Raw genomic sequence first — 18,018 nt, forward strand, 5'->3', positions numbered from 1 at the left:
AAATTTGAAGGAAAATTCAAATGAAAATGAAACCGTCCTGTCACAAATGAATGTTTGGACAATCTGTCTCAAGAGTAAACAAAATAATAATAATAAAAAAAAAATGTTCGACTTGCACATAACAATGAGGTCCGACAGCATTCCCACATGCATTTCCCTCAGCAGATGTTCCGCTCGAGCAGCAACAGGGCGGATCAAGCAGAGCCACTCTGCCGGCCACCTAATAGCCCTTAATGACACACGAGTGGAAATGAAAACACTTTCTCCTATTGGTTATATCACCTACAACCCCGTTTCACATAGCATCGTTCTTTTCAAGAAAAAACTCGATACGGCTGTCAATTTCACACAACTCGCATACTCGTAGCAAAGTCCCCCAGCGGCGTCGGCAACTTTTCGCTGATGAGACAATAGCAGATAGTTCCATTTAATGCGGAAGAGCCCACTCGGCCGTGGGAAAGGGGTGTCAGGAAAAGCTCTCGAGCGCGCACAGGACGTTCCAGCCGGCGCACCGGTGGCGGCTGCTTGAGTCCAAATCTTCCGCGGGACTTTTTCCACCCCTAAATCGGCGAAAGAAATCCTCCCGGGGGCTCGCAGTGGGGAAGAGCCGCCGTCCGGCCGCTCCCACCCCCACGGTGGCAGTGAATGGACTCGCCCTACTCAATCATGCACTTCAGCATACACGGCGAAGAGCGTGCTTTCACCTTTAAGATTGTCTTCTGCCGCTTCATGGAAGTCACCCTGGACTATCTCTTTTGGATGGAGCAGGTACGTGACTCTCTGCGTGTGAAACTATCGCCCCCAGTTCGTTGGAACATGTTTGTTGTTGTGAATGCTCGGGGCTGGAGGTGGACTGAGTGGGATTGAAGAGCCTATGTATATGGGTTTAACGGACGACCAGGGTGCTGAGGTTGATATCACATTTTAAGTGTAAGGTTGAAGGAAACGGGGGAAGAGCGGTGAAGTGTGAGCGCGCGCGCGCGCGCGTGCGTGCGCGCGCTTGCTTGCTTTTCAATTTGAAGTTTTCATTTACACTTTTCAATATCAAGTTTTATTACCACTTTACTGCGAGGGATTTAGGGATTTGTTGTGACTTGTCAGTCATGAGTGTCGGATTCAAATATGCTTGTATAGTGTGTGTGTGTGTGTGTGTGTGTGTGTGTGTGTGTGTGTGTGTGTGTGTGTGTGTGTGTGGAGGAGGAGGAGGAGGAGGTGGGATATTGGAAGATGGGGGCAGGGGTGATATCCTCTCCCACCACTGAGGTACAGCAGGGCAAACTTTCCCAGCTGCTCGACCTCCCCGTATCTCCTCACGGCCATCTCGAAATGGAAAAAAATCAAAAAAATCAAATAAAAAAAAAAATCAAATGGGATTATCGCTGTGAAGATGGAATGGATTAAAAAAAAAAAAAATACAATTGATAATATTTTGGCTTTAGTCTCACGGAGGCAGCACAAGCACAAGGGTGGTGGCGAAAAGAAGAAAAGGGAGGAGACGTGCTATTAAGTATTTCCATGTTTGGAAGTGGTGTCCTACATAATAGACGTGTCACGACTTTCGGTGTGAGCCAGACACAGGTGTCGGCAACCGGAAGTGCACTTTTTTTTGGGGGGGGGGGCTTTAATAGCGATGAGGATGTGAAAGCATTGGAAGGTCCCTGGTGTATGTCAGGGGTTCCCTCAATCCGTGGTCTCACTACTCATCTGCATGCGTGTGTGTGTGTGTGTGTGTGTGTGTGTGTGTGTTGGGGGAGCGGGCGGAAACATGTGGAAGGGGAGTTAGTGAATAGAGGAGGGGGGGGGGGGGGAGGTGAAGGTTGTGTTGAATTGTGTTGAACACTTTTTTCCTTCTCCCTGTGCAAATCATCTGCTCGTGATTCATGACCACACTGCTGTGAATGGAACTTAGTGTCGAACGAACTGAAATCTCTCTTTCACTTACTTCTTTAAATTCCCCTGTCCATCATAGCGATAAATAATGCAACGACGCGGGGATTTCAGCCAAGTATGCGCAAATGCGTGACGCAGGCTGATCCACAGACAGCGCCACCTGCCGGTACCAGAAGCTTTAATCGTTGCTCGGCCTCGTCTTGTCGCTCCTTTTTTTTTTTTTTTTTTAATGATCTGTAGTCTCTCTCAACACACTTCCAGTCGAAATCTCACCCTTGCCCGTGAACGCGGCAGCCCATCCCGCAGCGATGGAGACGGTTGATCCAAAATAGCAGTTGGGACAAACTTTTCTCCTCTCACTTTCCAATGTTTCAGTGGCTTCATTGCGAGGACATGGGGTTGATCCATGTCTCACGAGTGGGCAAATCATATCGCACAACGAAACACAGCTGACCTCCCCCCCCCCTTTAAAACAAACATTCAGAACAAAAAAAAGCCAGCGAGCAAACACCTGCCTCGACTGAAACGCACCAGAAGCAGCGTGGACTTGAAGTGACTTTAGTTGCTTTCCTCAAGTAGGTTGCCAATCAAAATAGCAAAAAGACCTTCCGAATTCTAACCCTGACGGTTCGACTGAGTCATTCGCACAAACACGTCTTAATTCAAAGATCCTGAACACACTCGACGGATCGAACAAAACAACAAAGTTACGAGCGAACCCCCCCGCCCCCCTCTGTCCCCCCCCCCCCCTCCAACGTTTGTCATGTTTACCCTGGAGGGAGGCACTTTTTTCCGACAACACCTGAAGGCGGCATCGGTGAAACGACAGGAGACACACGCGCATGCACGCACGCACAGAGGAACCTGTGCCGCTGAACAACAGCAGGACACAGGAATCGGGAGAGAATAGTCATATGAATTGTTGGCGAATGTTTTTTGTGTGCATGTGCAAGAGTTGAAGGACCGTGTCGCGGGTTGTCAGGGGCTGCGCGCGCGCGCGCGTGTGTCTCTCTGTGTGTGCGTGCGTGCGTGTGCTCCTATCTCGACGTGGACTCTCTTTACATTCGCACAGACGCACGCGTTAAAAAAAAAAAAAAAAAAGAAAAGAAAGAAAGAAGGCGAGCGCTATGCTTCTTCTTTTCGTGTGCATGTGCACGCGCGCGCGCACGTCGGAGCCCAGCGCTGTTTGATCTGCTAAGGAAGTGACTGACTGAAGTGTCGTTCTCATCGCTGCCTGCCTGCCACCGCTGCGCGGATCTATGGATATTCGGACGGCTCGTCGTCGGCTCCCGTGAGAGCGCAGCGAGCAGAGAGGAATCGCGGACGGAGCCCGGAGGTGAGACGCAACGCTTGACCGGTTAACGACCGGGACCCTTTGCGAAATAATTCTAACAATAGTAAAAGAAAAGAGTGCGGCGAGGAGGAGGAGGAGGAGGAGGAGGGAGGAGGGAGGAGGAGGAAGGAGGAAGGAAGCGGGCTGCGATCCATAACGGCATCAAGATCTGGCGCACACACGCACCAAAAAGAGAGAAAAAGAATATGAACGCCGGCGTTAGTGGCGCGGTAATAGTGTCATAAAGTCACACAGGGGAGTTCTAAACTTAGTAACCGGCAGCGGGAACGCCGGAGTGCTGGGGGATTATAGTAATGCAAAGGTAATAATAGGAGGTTAGGAGCAACTTGGAAGGTGAAGATAAAGCCCGCAGTAAAATACTGTATTGTGCGCAAATTATAGGATTGTCATGGTGATCAAGCCCCCCCCCCCCTCCCTCTCTCTCTCTCTCTCGCCCCCAACCCCACTCCACGCTGGGGGAGGAGGTGGGAGGCTGGAATAGTTGTCAGGGGAGGCGGTTATGTAAAAAAGAAAAGAAAAGAAAAGACAAATTGAAAGAAAGAAAGGAGGAAAAATGCAAGGGGAGAATGCAGGGTTCACGTGCGTGAGGGTGCGTGTGTGCACGCGCACGCCTTGTCAAAACAGGCCCAGCGCGCCCACGATGTGCACAGTCGAGGGAATTAAAAAAAAAACGAAAGAGAAATATCTACATGTGGGCGTGGTCTGATTTCGAGCTGTAGTTTTAACTTTGTAGTTGTGTGTGTGTGTGTGTGTGTGTGTGTGTGTGTGCGCGTGCCAATATGGTGTTTGTGTGTCTTGTGTGAGTTTAGGTTTGACACACGCAGAGACACACTCACACACTTGTCACTTGCGAACAGTTGCCCCATTTGCAGGCAAAATGTTGTTCTCGCTCTCTCTCTCTCTCTCTCTCTCTCTCTCTCACACACACACACACACACACACACACACACACGCACACACACACACACAGGCATCCCTGGCTGCGTCCTTTTATTTTAGTCTCAACTTCCACCCCTGCTCTCGCTTTAAAAAAAACCCAGAAAACAAAACAAAAAAAAACCCAACTGAATTTCTGCGGGCTATTCCTTCCCCTCCCTTCTCTTTGTTTATACTTTGTGCTCTTCCCCGTGTCAGGTCTTACGCACACGTTAAAAGCCGAGGGGAGGGAAGAAGGAGGGAGGGGGTTGGGGGGTGTTTGTGTGTGTGTGAGGGTGGAAGAACGGCCAGGCGTTGTTTTGCACACACGATCACATCATTGTCTCTCCTGCCCGTCAACATTTCAGGCATCACGTCCAGCAATACAATGGCCAACTTCCCCGATATTGGCGCATGATGAACAGCTCTTTGCAGGGCGCCACCTGCTCTCCCAGACGTGAACAGGAGCAGGAAGAGATTAGAAGATGCTAGACAATAGCCGCGTTTCCATTGCAGTTTATCGCAAAATAAAAGCGGTATTTCTCAAATTTTGACAACGTTTAATTGCGATTTGCTGGTGTGAAGCGCGTAAGCCGTAATTCTCGTAAAATCTCGTCTCGCAGGACGTAATTCTCGTGAAATCTGAGATTTGCGAGAATTACGTTTGCCGTCGTTTGTATACGTTTGTTTGTCGTCGAGAATGGTCGTTATATTTTTTTCTCTTTGGTAATTTGGTAAAAAATAATTTGTCTCCTCCTCCGTCCAAACGTAAGGCGCCATTTTTTTAACGAACTGGAACTGGTGAACCCCCGTACGTTATAATGCTGTACCTCTATATCTACATCTATATTGATACGTCTGAAAAACCACCTCATGAGAGCGTAAAAAACTTTCTGCGATATTTGAGAGATTTTTTTTTTGAAATGTAGGGGTTGCCATTACCAGTTTTTTTATTGCGATATTTAGTTTTTTTGCGTAATTCTGATCGTCATGGAAACGCAGCCACTGAAAAGGTAGGGGGAAAATATTTGGGGGAAAAAATCTTTCACCCAACTCAAAGCGCTTCAAGATTTCCACAGGGGTTCCGCGCCGGGAGGAGGGTTTGGCTTTTCCGGCACGGTTGTGTCATACGTGTGTGTAAACAGCGTCATGCCTGACATCACTTGCTGAGCGTGACTTGGCAAAGAGGGGTAAAAGCGGAACGTGACCCGCGCTCAGAAGTGACGCGCCGCGGCCGCCGTCCCGCTATTAGCGAGCTGATTATTCGCGGCGATTGAATCCTGTTTTTACCGCCGCGGCAGGCAAACGAGTGTCTCGGCTGCTTTTCACCTCCTCTTTCCTCTTCTCACGCACTTGATGAACGCTCACCACACTCCCCTGCCGCCAGCAGGCACGTTTGCCTTTTTCGCGAGCGGCTTTGTGTGCTTACTTTTCCATCGCCGTCGCGCTTATCTTGATCAAACTTTCAACTCCGCCGCCGCTCCCGTTCCCCCCCCCCCGAAGGCCGTTCTCCGGCTCCGGCCCTCCTCTCCCATCGCCTCTTCTTTCGCCTCTGCCCCTTGGGAGTTTAACGAGTTGTTTCATTTATTTATTTCCCCTTTACCCCCCCCCCCCCCCCCCCCCCCCCTTTGTCTTTCCCGGCTCGGAATTGTGGAAGTGTTTTATTGGCTCGGTGCAAAAAACAAAAAAAACAATGAGCACAAGGCAGGGCTTTGTGGCAGCAGAAATGCATTTTTAACACATGCGAATGAATGGAGCCCCACATTCCACAGCAGCAGGCCCTTCGCTGAATGGCAGAACTAACACGGCTGTTTTCATTAGTCATTACTGGGTTGTGCCTTTTAACCGTGGATATATTCATTTACCTTCACCACCTAATGGGGTCCCCTTCAGAAACTATAACATAGATGGGTTGTTTTTGAGGATATAACACTGGGTGAGTGAGATGTGGAAACATCTTTCCTCTAAGATTCTGCCCAAACTACATATTCATATTCAAATAAATAATTGCGTGAGTCACACAAAAGGTGTTGTCCTGCAGTGCTGAAACAGCTCGCACAGCTCTATTGTGATTCTGAGTTGAATCATCATTATTTATGTATTTATTTTTTGCTCTTTGTCGAGCCTTATCCTAATATTTACATAGTTACCAGTAAAGTGAAGCACCACACGAGGTAAGCAGAGCTTTTAGGCTTATCTCAAAAAGACAGTAACTGACTGGCGCGCTGCCCCTGAGGAGTTTCGGCTTTTGCCACCAAAGTTGCTTCATTCATTTCATCAGTTTTTTTCCTCACTGTAAACGAATGCGCTGCTGCTTGTTGTGTTGTCGGCCTCTGCTGCCAACGTGGTTGCCATCATGCCACCTGAGAGGTGGCCGGACGTCTCTGGAGGCCTCCCTACCTCGCCGTCAGTGATTTTTTGCGGATGGCCGGTAGTCACTTTCAGAAAGTTTTCTGGGTGTAGATGTAAAAAAAAAACAACAACAAACAAACACGGTCAGCGCATCGCTGCTGTCTGATGTGTTCCCGCAAGTTCCGCCGATAGTTGGTTCGCGCTCTCAATCAGTGTCGTACATCTCATTTCGGGTCCAGGCTGCTCGTGCTAATTTTTTTTCCCACAGCCAAAGTAGATGTGGAAAAAAAAAGACACACACACACACACACACACACACACACACACACACACACACACACACAGTGATGTAAGGTGACAGGACAAACATGTTTTCCCAGCGAGTCATTTTGGCTGAAGTCTTTGTGCTCTGCGCCGTCTCTCAGCTGATGTTTTTCAGAATCAAGCAATCACTCCTGCAAGGAAGCAAAGACCTATCTGCCTTTTTCCTGCCTCAAATATCCTTCTGTGGCATATTGAGGTCGAGTTACGGAAAGGAAACAAGAAGTGCAAACCTATTTTAGCCGCGGGGCGTGAGACAAAACATCAAAATGAGGCGGTGTGGTGGGTGGGTGGGGGGGTGGGTAGCTGAGGGGAGGGGTTTTGTAAAAAAAAAAAAAAAAAAAAAGTACTGAGGGATCCTCTTTCTTTGCTGGTGGTCCTGCAGGCTCGCATAATTTTAATATGAGGTCTAGCGTTGCGCTCTGTGGCGATGGCATTGATTCCCTGCCTCATGGTGGGGGTTTCCACTCTGAAAGGGCAGTCTCTCTGTGTTAGCCTAGAAACACCGAGCCACCGGGTTAAATTATAAATGAGCCCTCCATGGGAAACATACTGCTTACTTAGAGGGAATTTACATTTTTTTGCCGGCACTGCCACACTGCCGGCGCGTCCTTGCGCGGACGTTGCTCAGAGATAATTGATGCTCTCTCTCTCTCTCTCTCTCTCTCCCCCCCTCCCCTCTCTCTCTTTTTCTTTTTTTTTTTTTTACCTTGAAACTTTGCGAACAGGTGGGTGGCTAATCCCGTTATATGGGTCACACTTGCGTCATCCCTCCCCATGTTGATCAATAGAGTCTTTTCCAAGCCAAGCCACACTGTCCAGGTAGCGAAGCCTAATAGCTGTTCAAAAATGAGACCCTGAGGAAAACGATGGCGTAATCGGAGGATTACGATGGTAGTGGGGGGGGGGGGGGGGGGGGCATATTAGCCTCTGCCCAGTAATGGTTTTAAGAAGGGCAGAAGGGACAATGTGTCTGCGGTTCTGTTGTCCATGTTGTGCATTTCTAACAAAAGACGCAGGCTCGAGGATGTCACCTGCTGCACAGAACGTCGCCATATCTAAATAGGATTCTCACCAGATGTTCTTTGATGGATGTGGAAAAAAAAAACCTCTGAGACGGTTGGGAGGCTGCTCCAAAAGCCCCCAACACTTTTATTTTCACTTCAAAGGCAGTATTATTGCAGTTATTATTAAATACAAAAAAAAAAGATTAAAAAAACAGTAACATTTTGAATTTAACCAGATATTTTGCAGAGTAGGGGGGAAAAAAAAAAGTAAAACCTCAGCGCACCGTGTGTTCTAATAGGTCACTAATAGAAGGATTGCAGTCTTATTTGTACACATCATTACAGCTCAGCGTGGGTGTGGAGGCAACCCACGCTAATTAGTCAGAACCAGATTGCACACTTTAATTGTCAGTCTATATTACCAAACAGTGCACTGAATCATACTGCGAGCTCGCTTAGCCGCGATGGATCATTTTAACAGAATAAAGAGCAGGTACACTGACTTCTGAAGCAGTGGCGTGAATTGCTCCTCGTCTTTAGTGGCAGTAAAGGACAGGACAATAATTTCTACATTAAATCTTTTGTGTTTTGCTTTGGATTGTTGCCATAGAGGCTTTTGGTTTCATGTTGGTGCCTTTGATTTAAAGTCACTCGAAAAATGTTGTAGCCCATGAAACAGCAAGAAAAACAACAAGGGCAATTTGATGTTGCCTTAGTTGAGTGTTTGGTCGTTTTTATCTCACCCCTGTGTGCATCTATTTGCGCGGGCAAGTTTAAAGCAAACCTTTTTGCTGTCTTTTGGTGAATTGAGGATGAGAAGCGTTTTGTTCTCCTCATCCATCCATCCATCCATCCATCCATCCGGACACATCTGTTCACATTAATTCCTTGTTTACTCGCTCACTATGGAACCATCAGGCAACCAGCACGGGTCGCCTGAGTTGAAAGTTCGCTATCAGTTGAAATCAGCAAACCTGTTGACATAAAACGTTTTGCCCATTAGCTTTGATTAAAAAAAAAAGAAGAGTAAAGCCACTTTAAGCCGCTGTAATAACTTATAATAAAGCCGTTTCCATGACGCTAACTTGCATCTGCTACTCAGAGATGACACGATGAGTCTGCTATTGGATGTTTTGGCGATAAGTGATCATTTGGGATCACGTCGGTCAGGAGTTGGCCAACACTAAGAGACTGCTAATCTGATTATCAGGGTTGGATATTGACCCAATTCATCAGCGCGGCTCTCTTTGTATTAACTGAAAATGCTGGCTGCAGCGACGGACGCAGCTTTGAACTGTGTAACTTTGCTGCTTGGATGATATGAAACCAGCCCAAATCCAAGCGATCCCACTGCGATCAGCGCCACTCGTAGCGCGTTATTGACGATCCAATGAGGTAACGCTCCCAACGGGACGAGCATCACGCCGGATTCATTAGTCGCCCTTATCAAGTTTCAACCGGCACGGTGATCATAGTTAATAGATTTCTGTCTGTGTGCATGCGGGGATGGGTTTGCATTGTCGCTGCGATTGCTGCGGGATTAAAGAAGAGAGAGATAGAGAGAGAGAGAGAGAGAGAGAGAGAGAGAGAGGGGGAAAAAAAAAGCTTAGCCGGGAGAAATAGCACAGGGCACCACGTGGAAGCGATCGGGGGATTGTAGCAAGAGAGCTGGCGGCGGCGGCAGGGGGGAAGAGAAGAGGAGCTGCCGGGGGAAGGAGCAGCGCTCTTTGTCCAGTCCAGATGTCACTGTAGTAGACTGCCATTATTGATCCATAGCCAACACACACACACACACACACACACACACACACACACACGCACACACGCACGCACGCACTCTGTCTTTCTCTCTCGAACCTTAATGAAATTGAGTTGAAAGAGGAATTTGATTAAACAAAACAGTGGGAATTAGTGGTGCAAAAAAGTCACAGAAACATGGCCACGGAAACCCTCTGGGGAATCCGATTTGTCACTGTGTTTTCTGTGTGTGTTTTTTTTTAGGGAGGCTACATGCTAGTTTTTGGAAACAACAAACAAACAATTAAACACAAACATGTGATCATTAGTTAGTCACGTCCTTAATCTTTTGTTGGAACAAGTTTTTCCTGCTTAACTATCTGCCCTGTTTAGTATAGTGCAAAACTGCTGCCTTCATCAACTGCATTGAGTGCAATTGAATTTGTGTGTGTGTGTGGCAGGGGGGGGTGATGGTGGCTCGGTAAGGGAGGGGACACGGCACCCAAACTTAATCCAAACTCACAGCAGCCCAGAGGGCATTAAGGGTGAGTGGGGGTTGGGTGAACTGTTTCCTAAGCGGAGAGGCTCCTCTTTGGCATTCACTGCTCCGCTGCCGTGAACAAACGGAGTGGGAATGACAAAGTTGTGCTCAGACTCTATCGGGGCTCTTTGTTGAAAAATGGCCGCTCGTCACCAAAAACACAAAATAAACCCCCTGGAAACCCCTTTGACGCGTGAGCGCTGCGATGCAGCGGTGAAAGGGTCACACAAAAGGTAATTAGCGGGAAGGAAGAGCAAGAGGATTAGAAAATAATTAGAGACATGTTCCATTGATAAATGCTTCAGAAATTCTAAATAACTGATTTTTTAGAATCTTTCCTTTCCTTAAAGAATCCTTTCTTGCCGTCCCATCACCACCACAACTTTAACAACCTCTGCTTCCTAAGTGCAATTGCATTAGACATCCATAGGGCAGCTCCAGGTGACCTTTGCCTCGAACTGCTATAACGCTGTATCCTGAAACTTTTCATGAGAGGTTTGAGATCCCATTAGTCTATTTATTTAGTCAGCTCTTACTGAGGAAGAAGAACATTCAAACCGTAACCCTGAACTTCTCTTTTGTTCCAATTTCATTTGAGGACCTCGTTTTTCATTACCTGATGGCAGTGTTTTTTTCCCGTATGCCACATTGTTAGCATCGCCTATTAGTCTGTAAAAAAACCCCACAAAAACAAGTCCTCCTTGCCGTCTGCAAGAGTAGCAGGGAGTGGATGTAGTTAGCGCAGATTGAAGGCCAGTGATGTCGCATGTCCGACCAACTCAGGGAAACGAGCTGGAAATGTCTGCGGGCTACTGCAGCTAATCATTCGGCCCACAGAGGAACTGATCGTTAGCCGCTGATGTCAGCCGAACCTCGCCTCGCCGCGATACACCGAGCATTCGAGTGCAAGCACGCGCGTGTGTTGGAGGGACGGGGGGTGGGGGGGTGGGTGGGTGCAAGAGTTTTTGACCTGGCTCTGTCAGAAATGTTGGCTTTCTGATCATTATGGAGTGCCGTCATACCTCTTCCCAGTCATCATTACAGGGAGGGAGTTCATAAGTTGAAAGGATGCAGAGTGGAACTCATTACGTTGCTTCTTTGAATAAGACGGGCTTTTGTATGACATTTAGGGACGCAAATGGACGCAAATGATCTTAATTCATAATGATCTTAATTCATTAATTGATTCATTAGTTGAACTGATTCATTGATTCAAGTGGCGACTTTCCTAGAAACCTGCATTAACCTCTGAATGAATAGGTTACTATACATAACATAAAAACATCATTTTTTATGCTTCTACAGGAAGTAAAGGCACATGATATTGTTTCAGCAAAGATGTATTCTCCCGTTTTGGAGACAGCCTGGGGTAAGGACTAGCATTGTTTTGGAAGTGTAAGAGGAAATATATAATCAATAGAACTGTAGTACACCGCCTTGTTCAGCAGTAAAAAGGATTCAACAGGCGTTGAATTGTAGCCCGGGACTTCTGGCTGGGTCAGCCAGTCTCCAGGGTCACTGAGGACAGAGGTGATGGGGGGGGGGGAGGGTCACCGAGGGGATAATGAGCTCACCCCGAGTCCACATGTGCATCGGAGGTAGCGTTTAACTCCGAGCCTTTGTGCAAGGCAGCGGCCTCCGTCCGCACAATCTGAGGGAGGGGGAAATAAAGTAGGAGACGTTGTCCTCGTCTTCCTTTCTCATCCCTCCGGCCGCGTATTTCATGCTAAAAATAAAAGTAAAAGCCTCTCACAGGCAAGCATAGCATAAATACGCGGCTCTGGATCCCTTAAGTGTTGTGGCGTTGATAGTGGCGGTGTGCGCGCGGCACTCTGCTCCGCTCTGACCTGTCAGCCCGTGCTTTGTTATCGCTGCCGAATCTGATTGCAGAGATTCACTTCTGACAAGGTGGATATGTGACATCGTTTTAAGGCAAATGATCGACTCTCGAGGAGCACTGGCTCGAAAGCAGTCCGGCAACTCTGTTTGCTGTTGCTTAGCTTGATCCAAGAAGAGCTGATTCAAGTTCTTCAATCTGAACCCGATTCTGCTGGAGATTCTTAAAAGAAGTACAGTATGAATTTTAAATTCCATCATTATGTCAATTTTGCTGTTTTACAGCTAAATAGCATTGTTAATGTTAGTCTTGTATGATTATTTATCAATAAAAAAGTAACTAGATGTGAGCATATTAAGCCTGTATTTCACTGGGAAAACACTGCGCAAGATGGAAAACTAGAAATGGGATCCGCTGTGCAGTTGCCTCTTTGGAGCATCTTCATAAAGCTTTTCTGTTGAATCGGAGGAATAAAGTTCCACCCAGGCAAGGTGCACAACATGGCGTCGCCTTCCACTGTTTTGCCCCAAAAGTAGAAGTCAATAACTGTATTTCAACGCGATTGCAGGTGTTTAAACCCACAGTTCCCCAGTTAGGAGCAGAAACAAACCATTTTATTTAATAAATAAATACAGTGTATATATATATATATATATATATTTTTTTTTTTTTTTTTTTCTTTCTTTCTACCACGTCTGGTTTGTGCTCCACCTCGACTCTTCCTGGGCTGCTGTTGGTTTACCCCAACTCCCAGCTGCCTCCCTGTCTGTCTGTTGCTCGGGGGGCCTCGCAGTCAACTACACAGAGAAGAAGAGACCAAAGACAGGGAGCTTTTTAGACCCTCCCCATCCCCCCCACACCTCCCCCTTCCAACCCCACCGCCGCCGCACAGACACACAACCCTACAGCGCCACATCTACCAGCAGCAGCAGCAGCAGCAGCAGCAGCACCTTTTTCCAGTGGCTCTTGATGTTGTGCAAAGAATCCCCCAGTCCACTCACACCCCCCCTGCAGCCATCCCCCCGGCCCCAGTGCCCTGCTCCCACATTGTATCCAGATGTGAGGAGGATAGTGGAGGGGAGGAAGGTAGGGGGCCCCCTGGTTGTGCCCTCCTCCAACCCCCCTCTGCCCCACCAGCCTCAAAAGCACCATCCCAGCTGAACACATCCAAAGAACACCAGAGAAGTCGTAGCAGTCGTGCCTTGCAAAGATGCTTTCTTGCTTTGACTCTTTAATCGCCACCGTTTTTGGAGTTTGCTGCTAAATGTGTCGTTACACCGTCGGACGCTACGGTTTTATCGCCACAGGTTTTTTTTTTGGTTTGTTTGCTTTTTGAATTACACCAATACATGAAAATCTGCTGCAGTTGAGGCGACTGGCTGTGATCATTTAATCCCTGGTCGCAGAACTCTATTTAGAGGACATGGCCGCTAATCCCATCAGATTATACCTGAGCAAGTCTGCAAAATCACTCAATTAATGGTTTTAGGAGCAAGCACAAAAGCTTGCTGCTTTTGCTTGGAAAATAATAGGTTATTGCAATATATGTATATATGTATATGTATATATGTATATACACACATATACATACACTCACATACACATATATCTATATACACACACACACACATAGACATTTGGCACATTTGCTTGCTCAGTTTCAGTGTTTTGTATGTTTCAGATAAAAAAAAAAAAAAGATATCGTGTCAAAAGAAAACTACTAACCTGCCACCTTTTCATTTTTTTTTTTTTTTTAAATTGTTAAACATAAAATACCATGATGGGTTTATGCGGTTGGAGAAAGCCAGGTTAGCTGCTGCTGCACACTATTTACAGTTCATACAGGACTGACTATGCACAGTCTAATAATAATATTAAAGATGTTAGAGCAAGTTGCACATCACCAAGATTGACCAGACAGAGGTGTTTGTCATCAGACTCGACACTTTTCAGTGTGTTAATACTGCAGTAGACAGACGTTGCCAAGTCCTTTCTCATGCTGGCCACTTAATTACTGAAGCTTTATGAGCTCCTACTATTAATAGTGGAAGGTGTCTCTCTGCAGAACAAGTTCTGTTGAATTTACTTGTCTCCATTTTTAGCAAGCCGCCGCCGCCGTGCAGCCTCTCGGCTGCGGGGCCTCGGAGCCGTGTGTTGTGTAAAGCTGCCCACTGGTGCGATGTGGAGAAAATGACAACGCACTTAATCCTCTGTCACTACTTCTTCTTCTTCTTCTTCTTCTTCTTTTTTTGCCTGTTGGTTTTAAGCGGCGGCCAATTGGCCGACTGGCTGCTTTTAATGGCTGTTTTTCTGGCAGCGGTTGCAGGTAACTCCCCCGGGGGGGGAGACGTGCAATCTCTCCGGGGAGAGCTGAGCAAACACCAGTGCTTGATGCAACATTTGCCTCCTCTTTGTTTGCTCCTCTGCAAATCCAGGAACTAAATGAAGATCGGGCCAGGGACTGGTCCAAAAGAACCACCTCCTGGTTATTAGTGTTGAGTGACAGTCACAAGATACTGTCAGAAATGTACAATACATGTCAAAGTCTTTCTTTTTGTGTGACTCTGAACGCAGATCTGTAAGTCAATTGAGAATTGAGATTGAGGGGCCAGTGTTGACAGTCGAGGACAAAAGTTCTTCTGCATGCAATCCTTCAGAAATGTAACCAGGCGTACGATATTACCTGGCTAGTCAGCCTATGATCGCTGTAAGCCCACCTCACACCTGGCTGGGATTGGCCAGGATGCCTTCAGCCCGCCAATGGATTCAACAGCGGGCCCATGTGTGGATGTGAAGTCCTGCAGCCTAGACCTCCGCCACATGCTAACAGCCTGAATGTCACCATTATGGAATTTAACAGTCACACTCGCGCAGTCACCGTGAGCTAAAGTGCAAAAGATAACACTGTCATCGCGGATGGCATTTTCCTTTCTCTCTGGCAGACAGACAGCTGACAACTTGCGCTCCTCTGTCCCAGCCAACAGAAGTTAACTGCATTAGCTTCCAGATTCCAGTACCATCCATCTGCGCTACGCCGGTCTCGTGGAAAATGTTTGCTTTTGTTTCCCACTGGTTTGTTTCCTTTTACATTCTGGTCGTGGACTCATTATAATCTATGCAGCTGATTGAAGTGGAGTAAACGCAGATGTGTTGATATGGGCCACATTTAAGGGAGACGCAAACAGGACAGAAATTCAAATTCGATCTGAATCTCAAACAATCTCACGTCAGAATTGGTCTTCGGCGCACCTGAAACGCAAGTCCAGCTTGCTTGTCTCACTGTGCAACATCTGTGTGAAGGGCCGAGGTGCACGTCAGATTTCTAGGAAGTAACGCCAAAGAAAAAAATGCAATCCACCGTACACACACACAACAGCAGCCAGGAAAAACACATGTCAACATTGTTTTCAGCGCAGTTGGCAATTCCTTGCGCTAATATCGCCGCTGACACGATTCAGCTCATATTGTGCTGCCGCGACTAGAAAATCCTTACACAGCCCCCGTTCCCACCCCCCCAACAAACACACACACGCACACGCACACCGTTTCTGCTGTATTTCCTCCGCTCTTCACGCTGTCAAACAAAAACATCTGCCAGAAAAGAGCTGGAAGAGAGATTTTTTCTGTCGCAAAGTTTCTCGGATGTGGACCTGCGTCCACGCTGCTTGATGAGGGGTCCGGGAGGAGGGCGGGGGGGGGGCGGTGGTCCTGTCTGTAGGATGTTAAGCTAGCGTGGGCTTCCGGCCAGCTTCCTGTGTTGCGGTCCGACTGCGAAGAATCATTGTCATAACAAGCCTCAAGTGTTTTGATCCTTCCGCCTTGTAGGAAGCTGGAAGCAAGAAAAGCGGATTTGCAAGAAAAAGCAGAGCTGTTTGATTCCCTTTGTCTTCCTCTCACGAGAGAATCCGAGAATTCCTAAAAAGCCCTCCTCCTCTTCCTCCGTGATGGACATTTCCCCTGCCATGCGCGGCCCGCGCTATCAACCACCCTATCTATCGTGTGCGCCCCCCCCCTTCCCCCCTCCCCCGCCTCAGCTCCCGCCCAGTCAGCTGGTGTTATCCCGCTCTATCTCCTGCCGTGACTTTACATCACTATTTACCACTTATCCTCCCTCCGCCGCCCTCCCTCCACACCTTTTTTCCACTCTCCGTCCTTTCCTCGGATGATGCCTCATTCTCCTCCGTATCAGTCTGGAAGTTTTTTTTTCTCTTCCTCCATTCCGTCCTCCCTTCTTTCCTCCCTCCCTCCCTCCCTCCGCAGCACCGGGCTGGGTTAACAGGCTGCCGTGATTTCATCAATGCGATTCTGTCGGGGCCCGATAAGACATGACCCAGATGGGTTCCCCGCGCCGGCCATCCATCACGGAGGGGGTGGGGTGGGGTGGGGGGGTAATGGCCACATATAAGCCTTTCGCTTCAAATGATGGCCGGCCAGATGAGAAACGTGCGGCGAAGCTCCGGTGCACCGCTGCAAAAAGACGTCTGCGGCCGCTCCGCCAAAGACCGGCCGACGTTTGTTATTCTCATCTAGCGGATCCGAGTTCCTGTGCTGCGCTTTTTATTTGACCCTTTTTGTTGTCTTTGGCTACGAAGTCCTGGCAGATGTTTCAGCACTCATGCACACACACACAAACACACACACACAAAAAAAAAAACACCCCCACAACGCTTCATCGTGCACGTCCAGTTGTCAGTCATAACTTGTTTAATACTATGGCTGTCTTTTTTTTTTTTTTTTAAATCTCCAATATCCAGCTGCGTCACCGGTTTATTTCCATGATACTGCTGCCGGGGACTCACAATCATCAGGAATTCACCAGACAATCTAAAAAAGCGCTCACAATTATCTTATTTATACAATCTCACAGAGGACGTTTTAATGTTTCGCAACAGTTGGATGGGGAAAAAAAAATAAAATCTATCGCTCTCATGTCAGCACAATCAAGATCTCAACGTCCTCTAACTGCGTCCGTCACAGGGCTGCGTTCAGTCCAAATCTAGAGGTGAGATGAAAGGCTGCAATGATTGGATAATATGATAAACAAGCAACTTGTGGTCACATTGGGTTGCCGGAAGACCCGATCAATCTGCAAGCGTGACTGCTGGACTCCTTTCATCTCATAGAAGTCCCAGCCGAACATAATAATTAATCCAGATTTTGTTTTGGGCGCCGCCTTGAGGTGCGTCTGACTGGTTCCAAACCGACTGCATTTCTTGCAGTAATTATTAAATAAATGAAATATTTCTTTGCTGGCACCGCCTGTGTCATTCAGCGACATTGTGGGTTAAACCCTCAAGCTGTGTCCTATTTAGGTAATGTGCGAACCACTTCCCGGCTGATATTTCTGTCTTTCGAGCGAGCTACCCGCTACATCCAGGCTTTACGCTAAGCTCAGCAGACTGCTTCACTTTATCATCCAGGTTATTGGCCTCAGTCTTGTGTTTCTGCTGAGACTTTATTACTAATGGCAAAAAAAAAAAAAAAAAAAAAATGAGAACTGGATAACATGTTCATCATCCCTCCCATCCACCTGTCTAATTTCGCTTTTGCATTGTAATTGTGCACAGATAAGGTGTTATCACTTTAGTTTAAACGGAATGCTTTTTAATCAGACCAATCTCAAAGCATAGGAATAAACTTGGACTGAGGAACAGTATGATTTGAGTTCTAATCGCCTGAGAAATGACTGCCAAAGTCAAGTTAGCCAAGTTAGCTTTAATTTTGGAATTTTCTGACCATATTTTTCATTTTCACATTTTTGTTTTTCTGCATACCAGCAGAGCAGGTTTGCACCTTTAAATTCCCTGAAGAAATCCATACATATGCAGATAACAATATATTTATCTCCTTCATTAGCGCCCCTTACTGCTCCTCTGTGTTCAGAAGTCATTGGTCAAGTAAATTTTAGTGTCCGCGTGCTTTAACTCATTGAGCAGCTGCCAAGGCTGATTAGCTTTGGAAATTGAGCATTGTACCTAATAAAGAGGCCGCTGAGTGCGCATGGTGCAGCTTCTTAAGGAAAAAAAAAGAAAAAAAAAAAATCCTTGCTCACATACTTCTGTTC

The 18,018-nt window shown here is 47.2% G+C and overlaps 1 protein-coding gene across 3 annotated transcripts in view; it reads left to right on the top strand.

The window, feature by feature from the left end:
• Nucleotides 1–636: 636 nt before the first annotated feature.
• Nucleotides 637–18,018, top strand: part of LOC142879557 (zinc finger protein 516-like) — a 49,274-nt gene continuing 31,892 nt past the window's right edge. Inside the window, exon 1 of one of the 3 annotated variants that reach the window (XM_076012922.1) lies at nt 637–768. The gene's annotated coding sequence lies outside the window, so the exon portion shown is untranslated. Of the gene's footprint in view, nt 769–2,887; nt 3,227–18,018 lie in introns of those variants that run through there. The other 2 variants (XM_076012921.1, XM_076012923.1) reach the window with 2 other exon arrangements.

The sequence above is a fragment of the Nelusetta ayraudi genome, unplaced genomic scaffold (genome assembly GCF_046127955.1).
Source record: "Nelusetta ayraudi isolate G7.1 ecotype Tasmania unplaced genomic scaffold, CSIRO-AGI_Nayr_v1 ptg000136l, whole genome shotgun sequence".
Taxonomy (NCBI): Eukaryota; Metazoa; Chordata; class Actinopteri; order Tetraodontiformes; family Monacanthidae; genus Nelusetta; species Nelusetta ayraudi.